The 17,713-nt window shown below is 41.6% G+C and overlaps 1 protein-coding gene across 4 annotated transcripts in view; it reads right to left on the reverse strand.

The window, feature by feature from the left end:
• MIB2 (MIB E3 ubiquitin protein ligase 2) overlaps positions 1-17,713 on the reverse strand; it is a 76,582-nt gene that overhangs the window by 40,625 nt on the left and 18,244 nt on the right. Inside the window, exon 1 of one of the 4 annotated variants that reach the window (XM_069948924.1) lies at positions 9,908-10,017. The exons of the other annotated variants lie outside the window; for them this stretch is intronic. The gene's annotated coding sequence lies outside the window, so the exon portion shown is untranslated. Of the gene's footprint in view, positions 1-9,907; positions 10,018-17,713 lie in introns of those variants that run through there. 4 annotated transcript variants of the gene reach the window in all.

The following is a 17,713-nucleotide window of genomic DNA, read 5'->3' on the forward strand; positions in this document are numbered from 1 at the left end:
TTGTGGAGTCCATACCTCAACAGGTCACAGCTGTTTTGGGGTCATAAGGAGGACCTCCATAATAATAATAAGTAAGAAGCTTTAAAGGGGCTTAGAAAAACATGGCCGCCTTTTTACAGAAACAGCACCTCCTGTCCTCAGCACCTCCTGTCCTCAGTTTGGGTGTGGGTTTTGCAGCTCAGTTCCATTGAAGCGAATGGAGCCGCATAGCAATACCCCACACAACCGAAGGACAGGGGTGGTGCTGTTTTTGAAAGAAGGAACTGTGTTTATTCTAATCCTTAATAACTCCTTTAAGGCCATGGGCTTAGTTTTGATGTTTATTTCACTTTAATTTCCCAGTTATGGAATCTGGTACACAAGGTCACAACCTATACTGAAACACACACTGCTTGCACACCTGTAAGTTGGGAATCTACGCAAGGGGCAATATTTATGGAGAAGTATAATGACTGGAAGGTTACAGCGACTCTGTACCCACAATCTGTCCCCCCCAAACCACTTGTACCTTCGGATAGCTGCTTTTAATCCAAGATCTGTCCTGGGGTCCGTTCGGCAGGGGATGCAGTTTTTGTCATAAAAACAACTTTTAATCCTACAGCGCTGTGTCTAACGGCCGGGGCTTACATTTGTATATGCATTAGGCTGGCATCACCTCTCCGTCCTTCCTCCCCACCCTCCTCATCATTAGGAATGATCCAGGAACATTTACTGCTGTTTGAGCTTTGCACAGGTGTCTTAACGATCCAGCCCATGTTTATTATACACACAGGTGGGGAATAGGAAGCAATCTGCCTGGATCATTCCTAATGATGAGGAGGGCGGGGAGGAGGGACAGAGAGGTTGTGCCAGCCTAATGCATATACAAATGTAAGCCCCGGCCGTTAGACATAGTGCTGCAGGGTTAAAAGTTGTTTTTATGACAATAAATGCATCCCCTGCTGAATGGACCCCAGGACAGATCTTGGATTAAAAGCAGCTATCCAAAGGTACAAGTGGTTTGGGGGGTCAGATTGTGGGTACAGAGTAGCTTTAAAAAAGGTTTATGGACTGTAGACAAGGACATGGCACCATCAATTATCATCATCATGGCGCACTTGCTGTTGGGTATCTCTACAGCAACCTACAACTGTTGCAAAACTAGAGCTCTCAGCAGGCCCTGACAACATGCTGGGAGTTGTAGTAGCTAGGGAGCCATAGGTTGGCGATGAGTGCTAGAACCAAAACTGAAGCCGCTCCCACACAGCAGGCAATGAAAAATGGCCGCCCTGTCAAGTCTATGTCCTACTTGCAGAAGAAGAGGAGACGTTTGTGAGCTTTTCCTTTCTTTCTGATTAGCCGGTGATCAGCCTAAGGACTGAAATAAAGCTGATAACACAGACTGTTAGCTGCTCCGATAATTCATTCATTTAAATGCATTACGTCGGTGCAGTGTTTGGCGTCAGTGGTTTCCAGATTCATCGACAACACACTGTAAGAATCAATCTCATTATACACCAGTGATAAGAAGAGGAGCGTCTGGGTGAACTATCCCTGTAAATAATTCAATACCTTCCTTCAATGTATATACTCCAGATAAATTGCTTCCTTTTTAATCACTATATATATATATAGCCAAAGGTGGTCAGAGGTGGTCACAAATTTTGCACACTGGGGTCTCACCTTTCAGACCTCTCCATTAACTAACAACCAATGGCAATTGATTACTAACACACTGTTAGGAAACCAGGGTCACGGTGCAACTGCAACCCCCCGCACCCCCTATAGTTACTCCCCTGCTCCGAACTCCAACATCCTCACCCAAATGTCCAGGGAACACTCACAAGGGTCCACAGAGATCCCCTTTAAGAAAGGACAGATAGCCCCTCAGAATGCAGCATTTTCCCAGCCGCTACTTTTTACTTTAAAGCTTATGTGACCTTGTCACACCCATGAGGATCCCATATACTCCACACACTTACATAACTGTTAAACGCCACTCGGGATTGTTGGTAAGGCCTATTTCACACGTCTGTAGTCCTGTCCACAACTGCGGACCACACTACGGAAGTGTGAATGAGGCCTAAGACTGTGGTATTACTGACACCGGTATCAATGACTTAACCTGACACCATTATAATGATCTATGTTGTCATCAGCTTGGGTCATGGTCAGGACTTCCATAAAAAGGGTATAAATGTGCCTGTGTTATGCTTGTGTGAAGGTGACCAAAGAAACTGGCTTTACTCTGGGCTAAACTTTTTTCTTCTCTCTTCCTCTCACCTCTTTCATTTATATTTGTACTGAAATAACAATATGCTTTTGTTAATTAATGTTGATTTTTTAAATATGTTCAATGCTGGGATATGATCACATAAAGTTATGGGCCAAAAGCATGGGGCTGCACTACTGAGACATTCTGGTGAAATGTTGTCTTGTCTCCTAAATACATTTTTGGGAACCAAACCAGACAATAGATAAATGATATATGTACAACTGTCTTAAATAGTATCCCGCTGGTGCGTATATGTGAACTTAGTAATGTATATGGGCACTTGGTAATGTGAAAGCCCATAAGGTCTCCATGACGACACTGCTCCTGCATCTCTCTAGTGCAGCCTTAGGGCCCTATTCCACCGGACGATTATCGTTAGCATAATCGTTAACGATTAACGATCTCAAACGACCGCTATTGCGAAAGACCTGAAAACGTTCACTCATTTCCATGGAACGATAATCGTTACTTATGATCGTAATTGCGTTTCTTCTTCCGTATTTATTCGCTATTGCGTTCGTATCTATTGCGAACGACGGAACGATGTCTTATTCAATGCGAACGTTTTGCGAACGTTTTGCGAACGAGCAACGATAAAAATAGGTCCAGGTCTTATAAAGCGATCAACGATTTCTCGTTCGGTCGTTAATCGTTACTGCATTTCAACCGAACGATTATCGTTTAGATTCGAACGATTTAACGATAATCTGAACGATAATCGTCCGGTGGAATAGGGCCCTTAGGCTTTGGGCCTGTAAATTCAACCAATTATATCTCAGCCTAAGGCCTCATTCCCATGGCAGAAATTCTCTCTACTTGATCTGTGGTCTTGCCGTTCTTGGCTGCCTACTTGGCACCTGACCACTCTGCAGCTGCAAAGTGTGAACCCAGCCTATAGTGGAAAAAGAAACGAGAAAAGCAGACGTGACACGCTGGATCTGCAGTTCTGATTATGTATCACACTCAACAAACACTGCACCGCTCAATATGACCGCCAACTCCGTGCAAACATTAAAAAAATAGAAAGTCAAATAGAGATAGAAGATAGATGAAATAACGTACAGTTCACTGAAGCCATACGACTTAGATAAACAACAGCAAACCAATAAGAGGCAGTCATTATATTACACTGAGAATATCTCCATTATATGTAATCCCAGATAATCACACCATGAAGCCAATCGAGAACATTATTCTGCTGAATAAAATAAGCAAATACAATGCAATAGACTAAAACAATTTTTTTTTAAACGTAAGAGAATAAAAATATATATATATATATAAAAAAAAAAAACAAGTTTACATTAAACACAATCTATCACCTTCTTAGATTCTAATGAAAAAAACAGAAACCGTCTTCAAGCTAACTCCGATCTCACATGATTGGAAGGGTGAATGGACTGTGGCAATCTATGCAACGGTATTTGACCCAAAGAGCCACACTTTGGCTGACACTGGCAAGACTGGGGTAAGGAGTCAAAGGGATCCTCTGATTTTCACTTTTAAAGCTTAAATAAGTGCAACTTTAGCACAGGCCCTGCGATATGGTCCCCAAAATATTCCTGGATTGGGGGCAATGGTGGTGGGATAGATGGATAGTGAGAACAGGTAGCCATACTGGAGTAAAGTCATATACCGTTACATAAAGAACCCAGGGACATAGTCAAGGTCAAAATCTTGACCTACAATTACTAAAAACTCAAATCAAGACGACTAAAGAAGGACCAAGGCCCAAACCAGACTGAAATCGGGAACAAAAGCAGAATGCAAACATCGAATGGAAAGGAATGTATCTCAACCACCAGGTGACACCCAATTGGAGTATTCAGCTTCAACAAGGCCTGGTGATGTCCGAAGGTTTCCTTACCAACACATCACAGAGGAGTAAGGGTGCAACACTAGATGGAAAGTGAGGCATAAGAATCAGGCTGTGCCACTGGAATCAAGGACGTAACATTGGAATGAGGGGAAGTGATCAACAGGGATCTTGATCGCTCAACACAAGTTAGACAAGGTTATCCCAAGGTTTATTCCATGGGAAAAACTTGGTAACCAATACCTAACAAACATACGTTATCTGTGACCATCTTGCTCTGCCCACCATAAGGGTAACCATACCTACTGCATTCCTCAGTGAGCCCAGGCAAAAAGTGGCCGAAAAGTAGCCAAGGACTGCGGCTTATTTCTAACATGAAAAACATACACTCCTGTTAAGCAAGACCTCTACCACTCATAAAATATTAAAAAAAACAACCTTCTCACTATGCCTACCTTAATACTGCCTGAAGGAACTGCAATAGAATGTATTCCAAAAAAGGGTTTTTTACATTGTAAGGACACAGAATTTTCTGGAGTATCTGGAAACCTCTGATCTATTAAGGTTAATGTTCCCCCCAGAACTATAAGCACTTCATAATACAGTAGTTAGGAATTTAATTTCTCTACAGCGCCATCACAGGAAAAATAAAGCATTACACAGTTCCCATGTGAATGAATGGACTATTTAAGTGTCTAGAAGTGCTAAGTCCTTCAGAGCACCAAATCCTCTCTGCTTCAGAGGATCTTGAATAAAGGAACCCCGTCTCTATTAATTCAGAGTTCCCTAATGAACATGGATATTGGATCATCTTATTACCTTCATTTAGAGAATTCCCAGGAACCCGTAACCCAAATCTGCACAAGTGATTCTCGGCTAAAAGTATTTTGCTCTGGAGACTGCAATGACCTCCTCGGCTGTAAAACGGGGCTATGTATAACCGGCCGCCTCGCTCTAAATTTAACTTTTATAAAAACAATAAAGAATAGTAACAAAAATAGCCGAACAGAGACGACGGTCCCCTAGAGACTTTCGACAAAAATGCAAGAACTCATTTTATTTTTAATCCTGCAAATCAATAAAAAAAAGAAACAAAAACAATAAGAGGAAATTAGACTGAATGAGATCCAGGGAGGAATGTCTTCATAGTAACCAAGGCGGAAATCTAACCTTACAGGTATGGCCCGGGTAGAGATTAGGGACGAGAGGAATAAGAGGCTCGCCAGAATTTGCACAGTTTGCAGTTTTTTTGCTGCTAAAACTAGTAATCGACTCATGAAGCCCCATTGTAACACATATAGTTTAAGGTGATATCTACGGCAAAAAAATTCTATACTTCTACTACATTGTGTATATTATATAATGGTATGGCTGACCCAACATGACCAACATCATTCCCTAACTCTGACCATTGGTCGCCAGACCCCCAATCTTTTTATAGATCTATTATCCATACGGCATACCAACAATCTGACTCCTAGACAAGTACACACACAATACATATAGTATAAAGCAGTTTGAGAGGCTCTCAAGTCACACAATATTTTGCTTCCAATACAAACCAGTCATTGTGGTAGTAACTAAACTGGTTTTCCATACATGGCGGCATTATGCCAGTCATTAGGAACACCTGCTCCTGTAAACAACTGTGGTTCTGAATGCTCCAGTCTATTGTCCTAGAAGGTCCTTTGTTCTCCTCTTCTGGGGCTTATATTTGAGGTTCACTATTGGGCTTTGAGTTGGACGAGAGGTGTTTATATTGGAAAACAATAAAAAGACAATAAAAGAGTTAGGTATTAGTAGGCTAGCTAGTACTGGGACAGACACCATTTTGCATTTGGATTTGTGCCATGCTACTGTAGTAGCTTTATGCTGAAAATTAGATGTTGGCACAGCCATTGATATGCCTCATCCCACAACTGCTCAACTGGGCTGACATCTGGGGACGGTAATGGGCCTCTGGCTGGCCACAGAAAAGACCAGAAAAAGCAAATAACCCCTTATCAAACTATAGAACTCCATCCCAGCAGACCAAAGCTTGGCTCCACCAACCACTGAAACCAGCACACGTCCACTCTGCTTAATGGACACTAAATTTCCAAGTACCACACTGCCCTGAGAGAGAAACCTCAAGTGGACCTCAAGTTTTTCATGATTAAAGAAAGTATATCACAAAACAGAATTTTAGTAAAGAAATATCAAACTTGCAACAAATATACTTATCCACTGGATCAGGGGACTAGCTAGGATTCACGGGGCCCCATAGCAAAAAATTTTAACACAACACAACACAAATCACTGCATATACGCCAGAGGGCCAATGGCTGCTTGCTATGACAGTCCACTGTTTTTACCTATAAGGGTCTATTAGGAGCTGTTATGGTTAAATACATAGGTGCAGGAGCAGACTACCTTCTGCTTAACCCCTTATGTACAAGACAAAGAGATATCTGCTTTACTGCTCATGCACTGATAACCCCAGAGCTCTGCACATTTTCCTTTCCTACTTAGCAGCTGGAGAACAGAGGTCAGGTGTTATCAGTGCAGAGAAGCAGAGATCTCTGTCTTCTGCTTGTTAACCCTTTTTTGTGTTGCAACATGTAAGCAAACATTGGGCCACTTAAACACTGCAGTACATAAGGGGTTAAACAGAAAGACACACACTCTTACCTTCTCCCCCGGGCTCCCCTCCTGCAAGGGCCCCATAACAACTGCCTACTCTGCCTCTATGGTAGCTACGCCACTGCGACTGGATAGGCGATAAATGTATAACCCCTGAGGGTCGAACCACTGGAACCCATGCACACTGCCACTCTATTCACTGCTTCTTACAGGCAGTGGTGTAGCCACCATAGAGGCAGAGTAGGCAGTTGCTATGGGGACCATGCAGGAGGGGGGCCTGGGGGAGAAGGTAAGAGCATCTATCCTTCTGCTCAAAGGCATTATCCAACGCTACAAAAACATGACTACTTTCTTCAAGAGACAGTCCCACTAAGGGGGAGATTTATCAAACTGGTGTAAAGAAGAATTGTCTTAGTTGCCCCTAGCAACCAATCAGATTCCACTTTTCATTCCTCACAGAGTTTTTGAAAAATGAAAGGTGGAATCTGATTCCACTTTACTCTAGTTTGATAAATATCCCCCTATATGTATTGCGGGGCTAATAAATATGCAGTCCAGGCCAGGATTTGCGGCCATAATACAAGCGCCACAATGTGCCACTATTATATTTGGGAGAATCTGGCCTCAAAGGGTTTTTTCCATAATCTAAACTTGTGGATAGTTGATTTTGATTATGGTAAAACCCCTTTAAGAAGACAAACTATCAGATTAAAAATCCATTTGTGCTCTATGTGACATTTGTTATGGATAACGCTATTATTATTCCATACTAATACTTAGTAGAGTCGTGGCAGTTTTAGCATGATGTTTGCAGACTAAAGATCAGGACCCGAGGACACTATGATGGTGGGGGAGGGGGTGTTACAGCAAAATGACCTTTACCATTATGTCAATAGCTACCGGTAATGAAGTGTGGGATCACAAGGCCCAGCCATGTGCTGCTCGGTTACATCACAGAGAACATTACAGCTACACAGCAGAGCACATGTATGGAGACCTTTAATCTTCTCTTACAAATGACAAGGCAAAACAAGCATTAAAGGGATTCTCCGGATAATGCTGCTTTGCTGACACAGGCCGTGTAGGGGAACAACGCTGGACTATCGGGCCCTGTTATAAACAAATGATGTGCAAGCGAAAAGTGAGAGGGATGAGAGCACATTACATGCCTGGATGCCATACCCTACACTATATCATTCATGAATGCATTATCAACTATATAAGGTTAAGAGGGTTCCCCCATGAATAAATTTTTTTTTTCTGTTAGATGAGGCAAAACAGAACAAGTTTTCAATTAGAATTCATATAATGTGTGAAGATACTGCAGTTACATCCTTGTTATGGCTCCCCCTACTGTTCTTTTGGTTCCCCCTCAGGACGTCCGTTTACTGAGTCTAGTGCTGGTGGTCACACATGCTCAGTACAATGAAGACTGTCTCCTGCAGTGAATCACTTAGCTGAGCACTTCTCCCATTTCTGTGTTAGGTTCCCAATTATAATAAATTAGGTAAGGATGAAATCTTAACCTCTGTTTTTATTACAGTTAGGTACCAGATGTAGAATAAGGAAATGTTTTATAGTGTTTGCTTAGGTTTCATATTCCTTTTATGTGGTAAGAAACTTTCCTCCTTTAGTTTACTAAGTAATAAGGTACAACAGGAGTGTGGTGTATCCTGTAACAATGCCAGCCGCTCACAGGATGAAAGAACCATACATCACCTGTAGTCACATTACCAGGGTCCTGCCAATACTCAGATGCTCCCAGGACTTACAGTAGAGCCTAGCCGTGTAAAAAACTGTCGCAAAAACAAATATGAAAACATGTAGATAACAAATAACAAGAATAGGAACTCAATACATAACAGAAATGTTATGGAAATGGGTGATGGAATGATGGAGTCAGGAACTGAAGCGGACAGATGATGAACAGGAAGAAATTACAATACTGACCCTAACCAGCTTTACCTAAATCGACCCCTGAACTGACCCTAACACTGGGCATCGCTGACCCTCACTGTCCTTGAAGATGACTCTAATACAAACCTGACCCCAACACAAACAGAAAAATACTAGAATCCACAGACAATAATAAGACTGAGCAATACTGAACTACGAACTAAGAAAATGCAACTAAATCTAACTGGGAGAAAAAGCAGCAACTACAGTAACAAGGGCAAGGACTACACAAGAATGAACTAAGAACCAAATGGACTAAGAGCGAATCAAAGTACTAGAGAGGAACAAATAATACAAGGTTTAAACGCACAGAGAGCACTATTATCTACACCAAACCAAGTCAAGGATCTCTAAAAGCAAGTCTAAAAATACTACTCCAAACCAACCCTGAGCTGGGCGGTATGATCAGCTGATCGACATCAAGTGAAAATAATGGCGCCGTTTACACAGGAAGTGTGTGGACCACTTTTAATAATTTAAATGCCTGCACAAAAGATGCGATCGGACAAAGATTTATCGTTTGTCAGCTGATCACTGGTGCTTTCACACAGACCGATCAACGTCAATGACTGCCAATAATCGGCTTGTGTAAAAGATCCCTAAGACTCCAAGTTCTGTGATAGAAAGTGATGCAAAATCCATACTTTTCTTCAGTGTGACCAATCACGGACAGTAACAGTGACTGTTACTGTGTGTCGAAATAAGAGCACTGCTCACCTGGGATCAGGCACCATGGGGTGGACACAACAGCAGGGTAGTAGGTGAGTCAAAGTGGGGTTTTTTTTTCACGTGACCCAGCTCAAACACACATCTTTTTTATTTGTTGGACAATCCCTTTAACTTGAAATCACATCACACTCTCTACAAACCAAACATTCATTTCTACTGTAGCCTTGCTGTACTTAATTGCTATTGCTTTGTCGCTGCTAACAAGTACATTTGACAGGGTTCTATAATTTCGCCATCAAACCATCACATTGAATACATTGGAGGACCCAAGGGTGAGTATAGACCCATATCACGTTACACAATACAACTAAGATAGACAACAAAACATAAACTGCAATCAATAAGCAAGTATTACTATCCAGGCTGAGGCATCCATTATATATTATCTCCAATAAGATACAATGACATTAACCCTTTAATGTCTCTGGACCAGCAAACGAAACCCAGGTCTCCCTTCGTTCCTGCTAAAAGCCGCCCCCAGATAGGACTGTGAAGCCCGGCAGTACTGCGCTCCCCTGGTGCTTTCTTACCGTTCAGCCATAGGAGCCCTTATAGAAAGTGTTCAGTTGTGATTGGTGAGAAGAGAGCAGATATTAATACGCTGCTGTTGTCATGTTCCCCGACAGGCGAAGGTGCTCAGATATGGAGCGTGAGAGACTGTACTTTGTAGATCACAATGTAGCTCACGTCGATGGGTCCCCGGGTCACACTAGGTTCTGTGACTCCACAACATTAGCAGATTGTGGAAGAGTAAAATCTCTGCTTACCAAAGGAATAATACAGGAAATTATCATAGGAGACAAGCCTGGAGCTGCACCAACCCTGAATGTGGCTCTGGCTGCCAGGATAGGAGAGGGATAACCCCGGGGCATGTCATTCTATTGTCCCGTAGCTGGAAAAATAAAGGAGGAGCAGTATAAACAGGCAGCAGACTGTGATATACTTGGCTACCCCCGGTGTGAGTGTGGGGCCCAGCACAAGCCTGGTGTCTGATACACAGATGTCATAGCATGACTGACTTACAGCTACCCCTCCTCTCATTGCAAATGCAAATCCCGCGGATAGTAGCAGGCGGAGCAGCCGGGATGCTGCAAGTACGATGAAAGTAGCTGAGGAGTGACAGTGCAATAAATCTGCAAGAGGGAGTAGGGTCAGGTTCACACATGAGATGTAGTGGTGAAGGAAGAGCAATATTATCCCTATATGTACACTATCAGATTACATACAATATCACACCCATACACTGTCATACTATATACAATGTATACTACATCATACTACTGCCACTGTCACATTACATACAATTTCACACCATATACACTGTCCTACTATAAACAATGTATATTACATCATACTGCATACAATGTCACATTACATACATTATCACAATTTAGATACTGTCATATTACTCACAATATCACAATATATACGCTGTCATACTATATACAATGTATATTACATCATACTCCATACAATATCACACTATATACAATGTATATTACATAATACTACATACACTGTCATACTATATACAATGTATATTACATCATACTACATACAATATCACACTATAGACAATGTATATTACATAATACTACAAACACTGTCATACTATATACAATGTATACTACATCATACTACATCCACTGTCACATTACATACAATATCACACCATATACACTGTCCTACTATATACAATGTATATTACATCATACTTCATCCAATGTCACATTACATACATTATCACAATTTATATATTGTCATATTACTCACAATATCCCAATATATACACTGTCATACTATGTACAATGTATACTACATTAAACTACATTCACACTATACACTGTCACATTATACAGTATCACAATATACACACTTTCATACTACATAATACTGTGTAAACTATTACACTACATCCGTTTATGTACTATATGCACTGTATATATCATACTACATAAAATATTACAATACATACTGTACACACTATATACAATATCACACTGTATACACTATCATTATACAATATCACACTACATTCACTGTCATACAATATACAATGTATGCTACTTAACACTACATGTAATATCACACTATATACACCACCACACTGCCAGGCTGTCTTACAATAAAGGGGTTTATCTGTGCTTAGAAAAACATGGCTGCTTTCTTCCAGAAACAGCACCTCTGTCCTCAGTTTGGGTGTGTGTTTTGAGCTGAATTGAACTGAATTGTAATACCACACACAACCTGAGGACAGGGGTGGCACTGTATTTAAAAAAAAGTATCTGTGCTTTTTGTAATCCTAGATAACCCCTTTATATTTCTCTTTCTGCCCATAACAACCAATCACAGCTCAGCTTTCATTTTATCAGAGCAACAAAGAGACTCTTACTACAGGATGACTTCCTATATAAACTACATACACCACATCTAGTCTACAGTATAGGGGAGATTCTCAAACCTTGTACACAGGATCAGTTGCCCATAGCAACCAAGCAGATTCCAGCTTTATTTTTCACAGGCCTTTTTTTAAAAAAGGAAAGCTGGAACACAATTGAATAATAATGATGATAATAATAATAATAAAACACGATTAACCCATTCAGTCACTTTTTTTTTGTTTGTTTTTCGATTAGGTTTACACAGCCGCAGTTGCACTTTTATCACAGTCTGGCAAAAACACTACAACTTTGATGCCATTTTGGTAAAAAACAAAACAAAACATGCAGCTATACTGCCCCATGCGGATTTACTCATCGGCTGATTGTTGCCTCTCAAAATTTATTAAAAAAATCATCAGTCGCTGACAGCGCATCACTACATGTAATAGTGATGAGCAGCTGATGGCTGATGCGAGGGTAAAGAAAATAATAAAAAGACGTATACTTACCTGTCTATGCTCCCTGGTTTCCTGCTGCATTGTTTCTGGGATTCCCACCTCAGCACAGCCACAGTCACTGACGTTGTCACATCTCCGCCAGTGATTGGCTGAGCGGTCTGGCATTTCAGATAAGTGAGCCGGGAATCCCAGAAATAATCCAGGAGGACACCGGGGGAGCACGGACAGGTAAGTATACATCTTTATTATATAACAGCTTTAAAGGTCTGCATGGACATCGCCAACTGTCTATACAGCCCCTACTGTACAATGATAGTACAGCCCTAAGGCTATGTTCACATTGGAATTAAAGGGGACTGCTGAGGTTCACCTTGTGACAGCACCTGGTGCACAAGTAAACTTAGCAACACCAGGTACTATGTAATTTAACCAATTACATAAGAAACACCCTTGCACCTCTCAGTTCCCAGGAGCAGCCTACTGCATCCCCTCCTGAGGCTTATACCCTGGGGCTATCCAGGAGGCATCACACCTTATGGACTCTTGTAAGGACACATTGTGGCTTGCCAGGGAACACCTGGTTATGATCTGAGAGAAGATGCCCACCCTGGTCTGCAATGCTTAGGGACTATTCCATCATGTTGGCGAAGTACAAGACTCTCCCCTTGATGTATCTGTCTCTTTCCCTTTCCTGCACCCCTTCCTCTTATCACCGGCCGGTATACTTGTTGTATGACATCGGCTCTATTAGAATGTTGTTATAGTGCAGAATGTATAATCTATATTATAGGGGCTCTAGCCTCCTCTGTTACCAGGTATGCCTATGTTTATTATACTACAGTACATAGTAAGCGCTGCGGAATCTGTTGGTGCTATACAAATAAATATTATTATTATTATTATTATTATTATTATTATTATACACCTTATGTTTGGATTTTGATGAATGTTTGTTATGAAAGCCATTTTCTATCGGTGACATCTCATCTGCTCAGAGTAAATGGCCTTTGGGGTAAAAATCAAGTTCCACAAGTTCTGACATATACTTTTCCTGCAGGTACTTAAATAGTAAACTTGAAGGAACACCTGCTGCAAAGATGCACCCTAAAAGTCCTGTAAAAGTTAAACTTAGGGCCTTGTTTAGCTAGTATGGGGTCTCTGGGTGGACCACGCACCCTGAAGATATTGGGGTTCAGTTATAACTGCGATCACTTTAAGCCCTCGAATTTGCAGTAAATAGAGCACAATGTGCATTTGCTGTAATGTTTCACTAGGCCTAAAAGGCATTACAGGCGTGGATTCTCCATAGCTGGGTCACCATACATGACAATCCATCTGCTGCGGAACCTACAGAGCATATGAGTTCAGAATTAAGCCATTCTTAAGTAATAGGCTGCTATCCATGGCATGTGCGTTCCCTTACATCCCCCTATGGTACATCGTGGACTGAGACGTCTCCAGGGCTAATTTCAGCTGATGACGTGGGCGGCCGGTGCTCATGAATATATTCAAATGTGCCCATATGTCATTGCAACTGCTCCTCTGTGCACCCTGACGTGTAATGTCGCATGGAGACGCAAAATGCATCAGTGACTGAAGTCAGAGAAGGAGATCTGCAGTAGTGCCTATAGTCCATTATTATGTGCCCTATGTTGATACACCAAAACAATGACTGGTCCTGGAGACCCCCAGGAATCTAAGCCTCTATAGTGCTGTATATACCAGCAGTGTTGTAGGAGGATGAACATAGAAGGTATCCCATTTTAGAGACAGAGACACTCAGCTAAAAGTTCTTCCCGTTTTAGCATAAGCATGAACGGCTGCCCTGCTCCCCTCTTACATCATACTCCATTTCCCTTATACGCTGTCACTTTCAGTGTATGGGGTTACAAAGTGTATGGGTGGTCTTGTGAGATACCACTGAGAGATGATGTCAGTGGAGATAGGGGTCTGAAGTGGTGGAATTTCACTGCTCTACACTTTTGTTCTCAGAGAGATAAGCCACCGCCAGAGCTGTCTAGCTACGGGTTACCCCTCTCCATAGAGAAAACAGGAACATTCAATGGTGCCAAACATTCATGTGTATGTGGGAGATATCTGTCGGCGGTTATTAAAGGTGTATAGCCGCCTTTACTTCCTGTCCACACAACAAGGGATGTGCTAACTGGCAACGAAACAGAGACTGAGCCAACATCCTATCAGAAAAGAAGAGCGCCCGGTATGAGGGCAAGCAGGGCAGTCACTTACTTTCCCCGTGCTTAACCTGGAAGGGGGAAAAAAAACAGAAGTTTTCCTATTTCCATGAAGAGGTTTACCCATATCATGGCTAGCATATAGCATCACTTAAAGGGGTTATTCAGCGAAAATCTCTTTCAAATCAACTGGTTTCAGAAAGTTATATAGATTTGTAATTTACTTTTATTTAAAAATCTCAAGTCTTCCCATACTTATCAGCTGCTGTATGTCCTGCAGGAAATTTTATTTTCTTTTCAGCCTGACACAGTGCTCTCTGCTGCAGGACAGAACAGTAGAGGTTTTCTATGGGGATTTGCTTCTGCTCTGGTCAGTTCCTGTCTCAGCCAGAGATGTCAGCAGAGAGCACTGTGTCAGACTGGAAAGAATACATCACTTCCTGCAGGACATACAGCAGCTGATAAATATGGGAAGACTTGAGATTTTTAAATAGAAGTAAATTACAAATCTATATAACTTTCTGAAACCAGTTAATTTGAAAGAAAAAGACTTTCGCTGGACAACCCCTTTAATCAATAGGGCCGACAACTGAGCCCCCCCCCCACCACCACTAATGGTGAGAATGAAGGGGACACAGCCCTGGTTGCCCTTCTGTCTTTTTCCCCATACACAGTGCTGCCATCCATAACGCAGAGCGGGGAACTGCAGCCAGACCTATTCATCTGACTGTTGTAACACTGCAGGTCACCTTAACAGCCAGGTGCATTCTAGTAGCATGCAAACACTTCATGAGAGTGTTCTCCAACCTACAGCCTTCCAGCCATTGCAAAACAACAGCTCCCAGCATGCCCAGACAGCCACTGGGAGTTGTAGTTTTGCAACAGCTGGAGGGCCGCAGGTTGGAAAACAACTGTTTTACAAGATGACAATACCCCTTTAAGAATAGACAAACCTTTTAAGCCCTTTCATCCCTTTCTATTTGTTATGGTTGTCACTTTTATTACTATTGTACATTGGATAGGTTGTGTATAAACAGGCAGACTCAGTTGACACTCACCAGTAATATATAATCCGCACTGTGTACCCAAGTGTCGGCTTCTCACATGGGGAGCACAAACAGCTCTGCTAGGTTCATGTTTATACTATTCTGGTTGGGTTTTACGGGACGTTCTGTTTATACCAAACATTTCTGGTGTGTACGGCCGAGCAGATGTGATGTCTGATTCTACTACAGATACAAAGTCCTGGTATTGTAGTGTAACATAACCAGCTCCTGCAGAAAATGGGGGAAATGTACATGTCTACTGACTATAATAAGGAATAAAAGGGAACCTGTCTCATTGACAATGCAGTCTCGTCTGCAGGTAGCATGTTATGGAGAAGCTGCATAGATTGATATACAGATTTATGGGAAAAGTTCCAGGATAACATCATTTATTTGTGTAAATCTCAGCTTGTTCTGAGCTAAACAGTCATGTGGGCGGTGCTACTAACAGCTCTACAGTATATACATCACTGTCAGTCACTGTGTGGGACCGCCCACATGACTACGTAGCCTAGAATGAGCAGAGATTTAGATGAAAAAATGACAGGTTATCCTGGAACTTTTCCCATAAATCTATATGTCAATCTACTCAGCTCCTCCTGCTCTATAGGATTCCTGCAGATTGGAGTTTTCTTTAATCAATCAACATCATGTTGTAGAGCAAGAGGTGCTGAGCAGATGGATATATAACAGTATATAACAGATTCCATGTAACTTACTGGTTGGATTCTCTGTTCATTCTGGAGTTAGGGCCCTATTCCACGGGACGATTATCGCTTGCATAATCGTTAACGATAAATGATCCAAACGACCACTACGAAAGGCCTGAAATCGTTCACCCATTTACATGGAACGATAATTGTTACTTATGATCGTTCTTGCAGTCGTCTTGACGTCACTATTGCGTTTGTCACTACTGCGAACGACGTCTTATTCAATGCAAACGATTTGCAAAAGAGCAACGATAAAAATAGGTCCAGATCTTATTAAACGATCAACGATTTCTCTTTCGGTCATTAGTCGTTAACTGCTATTCAACCGAACGATTATCGTTTAGATTCGAACGATTTAGCAATAATCTGAACGATAATCGTACCGTGGAATAGGGCCCTTAGGAGTCTAGGGGGTGGTCCTAATTAGTGACTGACCACCCAGTGGACTCCTAGGTCTGGCTAAATGAAACTGAACAGTTTCCTAAAATATAATTCAGCTTCTGCTCTGTTACATGATGTCAATGGATTAAAGGGGTACTCCAGATTTTTTTTTTATATATATTAAATCCACTGGCATCAGAAAGTAATATAGATCTGTAAATTACTTCAAAAATCACAAGCCTTCCAGTACTTATCAGCTGCAGAAAGTGGTGTATTCTTTCCAGTCTGAAAGGGTATTCTCTGCTGCCACCCCTGTTAATGTCAGGAACTTTCCAGAGCAGTAGCAGCAAATCCCCATAGAAAACCTCTCCTGCTCTGGACAGTTCCTGACGTGAACAGAGGTGGAAGCAGAGAGCAGTGTGTCAGACTAGAAAGAATACATTACTTTCTGCAGGACATACAGCAGCTGATAAGTACTGGACGGCTTCAAATTTAAGAAGTAGCAAATCTGTATAACTTTCTGACACCGGTTGATATAAAAAAAATCAACATTTTCTCTGACGTACCTTTTAAACCTCATTTTCAGAGGTTCTCTTCAAAGGCACCATCCAGGATACTCCTCAGTAAGCCTTATATTTTTCTTACTATTGATTTAGCCTAATCTAAATTCCCCAACCTGTGGCATCAAAAACAGTCAGGCTGTAACAGGACTGCGACAGCACGAGAGCCAGAGATTGAACCATGCTAAGGGCCCTATTCCACTGGACGATTATTGTTCAGATTATCGTTAAGTCGTTCGAATCTAATGCTGCGTTTAAACGGAACGATTATCGTGCGAATTCGCACGATAATGATCGAATTCGAACGATAATCGTACGTGTAAACGCAGCAAACGATCAAATGATGAGCGAAAAATCGTTCATTTTGACCTTCTCAATGTTCTCAAATAGTCGTTGATTGTTCGGAAAAAATTTGCAGGTCGTTCACCGATTTTTCCTATGTGTGAGATGGGCTTAAGCGATCGCAAAACGAATTTCCATACGATATATCGTACCGTCTAAACGCTGATCGTTATGACAATAAAAACCCGTTACTCTGACATAGTTAATCGTACGCTCGGGGAAATAAACGTAGCATAAGCGATAATAGTTCAGTTAAATAGTTA

This window comes from Dendropsophus ebraccatus, chromosome 12 (genome assembly GCF_027789765.1).
Source record: "Dendropsophus ebraccatus isolate aDenEbr1 chromosome 12, aDenEbr1.pat, whole genome shotgun sequence".
Classification (NCBI taxonomy): domain Eukaryota; kingdom Metazoa; phylum Chordata; class Amphibia; order Anura; family Hylidae; genus Dendropsophus; species Dendropsophus ebraccatus.